This window comes from Chaetura pelagica, unplaced genomic scaffold (assembly GCF_000747805.2).
Source record: "Chaetura pelagica isolate M959 unplaced genomic scaffold, ChaPel_1.0 scaffold248, whole genome shotgun sequence".
Taxonomy (NCBI): Eukaryota; Metazoa; Chordata; class Aves; order Apodiformes; family Apodidae; genus Chaetura; species Chaetura pelagica.
In genome coordinates this window covers 574793-580172 of record NW_009954309.1, presented here as the reverse complement: position 1 = coordinate 580172, position 5380 = coordinate 574793, and positions in this window count along the sequence as shown.

The following is a 5380-nucleotide window of genomic DNA, read 5'->3' as shown; positions in this document are numbered from 1 at the left end:
CCCTACACTTACTCGGAGAAAAAGCTCTCCATTTTAATCCACTTCAGTTTTGAAACACTTTCAGTCCATTAAAGCCACATAAATACAAGGCACAAAACAATAACAGGCTACAAATCAATACATTTGCACAGCTAGACCTCAATAAATATGATCTGATTGTTGACTCAAAAAACTGAGAATAGTCTGAAGTTTCCAGAGTAAAATGCCAGTGATGAAATAACATCCAACTGTGTGAAAGAAAACCTGACCCTCTTGTTAGGTGGCACACAGCACAAGGCATTAGGAAGGTATTTATCAACAAGGAAGGCCAATCTTCTGATAAAGTAATAGAACAGTTTACCCTGGTGTGAAGTGGGCATGGTTCAGCATTCCTGTGGGCAGTATGCTGATGAAGTGGGTTAAGTAGAATGAGACACATTCTAATATGTCACAGTGATTTCTTGTAAAGCAAGCATTAGGCCTAGCAAGAACTTTATAAATTATACACAATAAAATCATAGTCCTCAGCTTGGAAATTGGTACTAAGCACACAGACATAAACATACTCATTATAATCACACATGATTGGTATCACTGCAAGGGAACCTCAGAAAGCCTATAGGAAGAGACAAATCAGAAAGAATGACAAGTCCTATTCATTTTATCTTGTGTATCTTACCTGTTTCTGCTCTGCAGCTGAGTTGTAATAAACAGCAGAGGATGCTTCAAAAGGTTGTGCTTCAAACATCTGGGAAAGAAAACCAAGAAAAGAAGAGGATGGTTTGTTCATTTTCAAATTACAAGCAATAAAGTCCATTGGATTCAACCCAAAAGTAGCGATTTAAAATTCAAGTGATTTTATGCCATGATATTCCTCTCTTGCTTAGAATTATCGCTTCCTGATCCTGGCATATATTAACATTTTGTTGCATCAGCTGTTAGCAATGGGCACACGAATAGGAAGGGGTTCTCACAAGAATACAGGGCAAAAGGCAAAGCAGGCACCAGAGGACCAGCTCCTCTGTACCTATGGGCAAGTAGGTGCAGTGCTCTTACATGCAAAGTTCAAACTCACACTTGACCCTTCTTCTGTACAATAAAAACACTCTGATAAAGAGTAGATGTGGCCATATTTCACACCAGTCAAAGTCTGTAAGCATATATTGTAATAACTGGTCGATTGGGATAAAATAATTGATGTATTAAACAATTTCATTTATTTATTTATCTATTTGTTTGTTTCTCTCATTTGACCCTCTGTTTCTATGAGAAAGGGAGAACTGAATTGTCTGGGAATTTTTCCGTCACTTTTGGAGTTCAGAGCCCAAAGACAGTGATCTGAGGCATCAGGTTTCTCCCTAGTGCAGGTGCTTCTAATTGAGCATTGTTGTTGTGGACAAAAGGGAAGGGAAGGGAAAGGGAAAGGGAAAGGGAAAAGGGAAAAGGGAAGAGGAAAAGGAATTAAAAAGAAGAAATTGGTTCCCCAGGGTGAAATTGCTGGACAGCTTTATGCATACTTACGCCTGTACTTCTACATTTGATGGGTCATGGCCCCACTGTCACCTCCACAAAATATAAAGCTTTCCTCTAGGATACCACCTCAAAAGAGATCTTAGTAATTTTCAGCAAAATAAAGAAAAGCCCTCTAGCTTTTTAATCTACTGTACTCATTTACAGTATTCATAAGAGCTCATTCATGCTAAAGCCTGACATCACCTTTATGTGCTTTTCAACTGTCTTGAGAGGCAGGCAAATGCTGTTAAATCCATTTTATGGGTGAGGATAAAAAGATCCAGTCTAAATAGGGATTAAATTGAAGTTAGGAGCCAGCCTCTCAGAAGGTGATGTACAGTATTTATTCTCCACACTCCCTAGCACCAAAGATGATTTAATGCAGTCAGCACCTTCATGCTGGGCTCCAGAGCTCATTAAGCACTTTTGCATGCTGGAGGCTCCCTGGGTGGGGTAGAAAGGAGTCTGTCTCCCAGATAAAGTACTATCAAGCCTCAGGGATACATGGAAAAACACCTCAACTCTGCCTAGGATCTCAATGAAAGACACTGCTGGAGCAGGGTGCTGTGCTGGTGCTGCCTACTACTGCTAATTTCTGTTTCTTAAAAACTTCTGCAAAAGTGGGAAGCCTGAAGACTAGGCCCTGCTTGGCTACATCCCATGGGAGATGCAGTTAGAGCATATTCTGAAACAACAGCCCAGGCAAAGAGCAGAACTACCACTGGTGCATACTGTAACCACTTTAGGAAGATTATCTGGTCGCATGTAACTCATGTTACATGACAGAATGTTGAAAAGGACAAGATAAAAGGTTAAGTCACAAACATACATTACTAGCAGCCCTTTTTTGATGTCTCAGAGAAGTTTGCAGGCATTCCGGAGCCTGACCCAATGACTGTTAGTGAATAATATTACCTACCCTTCTCCTACACCATAGACTAGCCATATCTCTAAACACAGTAGATGAAAACTGGTCCGGTCTGTCTTAATAATAATTTGAGACTCTTCAGAAGCCTATATGTCATCTGCCAAGACCATGGCTGATGCCATCAGAGCTTTAGAAAGTTCCAATGTGTTTATAGACACAATCCAGATCAGCATACAGCAGCAACACTGCTTGGAAGGAATTGTACTGGATGCTCTATAACTAACATGTATAACACCCCAAAATAGTCATGGTGCATGCAAATACTGCACTTTGTGGTACAGATATTCTCTTAATGACCCCAGAGGGTTGAGATGCACTCAGATTTTGGCTCTATGTCTATGATCTTTCATTGTGGAGAAATTCTCCTAGTGAAACATTGTGAACACGCTGGGACAATCCCCACAGTGAACAATACAGGGCACTGTCTTTATTAGTGGACCTCATCTTGACTTAATTCAACAAAGCAGAGGCGTAGCAGCATGCCCAAACCATCCACATCAGTCTGCAGAAAACAACATATTACAGTTCTGGGAAGTTCTTAATATTGTGGGATGCTGCCCACACTAGGATCTTCAATTCACTATCCCTCTCCTCTGGAACACTAGAGGTTCTCAGAACAATTTTCATTCATTTAATGGAACAGCTCATCAGGAATAGCTAATTTCAGCCCTCAATTTGGATGACGAAAAGAATTCCAAGTAGTTTAGGTCTCTCAGGAAATGAGATGAGATGAAAGGACTACAGACATGATAGGGAAATGCATGGATAAAGGACCTGTGGGACAAATGAAGTCATTAGCCCAAAGACAGGAGAAGAATCGGTGAACAAACTCCAGCATGAAGATGATTTTGGCTCAGGTTTGAGCCATCTTAAATGCTCCTAATCAGAATTTAGGCATTCAAAGCTAGCTGAAAACCAGTTTGTCAGAAAGCTCAACAATTTTTCCACACAAGAAAACCACAGATATAATAATTTTAAAATAGATTCTGGAAGTTACTCTATTCACAATAGTCAAATCAAGCCTAGAATCCAAGATTAATTAGATTATAACAAAAAAAAAAATCTTTCTACCCTTGCTATCAGAAGTAATAGACAAGTAGGCATAAAACTCTGTATGTAAGAGCTGAAGGGCTTGCTTACACTTTGCAATTAAGAAAGAGAAAATAATGCAAAGAGAAGCAGAAAAAGAAGCTCGTTAATGGGCTTCTCTCTACAATTTCTGTTGGGAAGATTAAATTTAGCAATATTCTCCTTGTGAAATTACTTCCTTCCCCTGACGGTAATTTTGCTAGCATGTATCCTCAGGTATGGTTGTTTGGGGTTTTTTCTGATTTAAAAAGTTCTTGGTGACATTGGCCAATCTGTTGATCAGGAGGTGTATCCTTAGTAGCTCTCAGTCGTTACCCTCTTGTCCTGCATGGAAGCTGAGGGTTCCATCATTCAGCCACTCATTGGGATTCAAAGCAGCCCTAAATCTGAACCAATTTGTCTATGGATCCAAAACAAATGGGTCTAAAAAGATGTGACCTTCATTTATCAAAACAGCTACCATCTGGAGACCATAAATATTGTGATCCTACTTAGCATAAAATTCTGCACAAGCATGCGAATTAAAGTCAGTTTTGGTAACTTGGGCGTAATGAGGATTGTTCAACAATATTTTAGTAAGATTTCAGGTTACAAACTGAAAAGTGAGCCACCATCTCCATTCACCCTAAAAAAAAAATAAAATAAAAGGAAAAATAAATATTAATGAAAATTCATATGATGTGATTATTGTTGCTGTTTGACTCCTCTGTCTATGATTTCTCAGGGTCCGTGTTCAGTGCACCCATGTCTGTCATGTGTCCAATGTGGTATGTTTCCCATCAGTGCCTCCAAGTCCTAGGTACCACAAGAGGAACACTTGACATTTGAATTAGCACAGATACTCTCTCAGGGAATGCTCAGCCATGAAGAGCCTTAGGGATTTGTTATGCATTTGTACACTCCTTCACATGTAGCTAACCAGACGACATCAGGCTGCACAGTCAGACCTGGGTCATTGTACTGCCCTGGTTTAGCAGCAAGCCCAGCCTCACAAGTCCCCACTCCCCTGCTGCTGGCTCTGCACGTCCCCTCCTCACCCCCGTGTCTGCTACGCCTCACTTGTGCCTTCATGATTGTTTGTGGAGCTCAGCCATAACCTGGATTGCTGAAATGAACAGCCTGAAAGTAACTGTTAATAATAAACTGTTGTATCAACACAGCTGAGGGGTGATAAACTGCAAGAAGGTGGGTGGGAATTGGCCAGGGGGAAGATGCATCTTCAGCTGCTTTGCAGCTGAATCCTGAACCTCTCTGATTGCTCCTCTTGGTTACAGCAGGGGTGTTAGTGAAGTAGCATTGATGGCATATTAAGATATTAATATCAACACAGATATTAAGAAGATGGTTCATGGGGACATTTAAACCTTTAATAGCTGTTACTGCTGTGAATTTAAATAGCATAGAGCTTTCTGCTACACTTTCTTATAGTACCTTTGAGGATGACATGGTGTTCAGTGCCAGCTCAGCCACTGATCTCTGTAGTCCAGTGACTTGGTGTAAACACTGGCTAGCAAGACACTTCTAAAGAAATACAGAAGCTGCAGTTAAAAATAAACCTGTTGCCTGGGAGGTTTCTTACTGACTTCAGTGGTCTGAAGGTGGCTTATCATCAACACCCTGCTCTTTACAGAAGAGCTCATACCTAATTTTCTGTTTTGAAGCATAGATTGTAACTGACACAAAGAATACAAATAAGCAACCAATCAGGAACACTGAGTCCAGATAAACTGTGCTTTCTTCACTTTCAGATATCATATCTGCATTCCTGTCATTTCAGAGCCATGTCTGTGGATGTGTTTGCATCCACCCCTAACACCAAGGCTTAAAGAGCTGACAGCCCAAACAGACAGGCCAGAGAAAGGAGAAGAAATA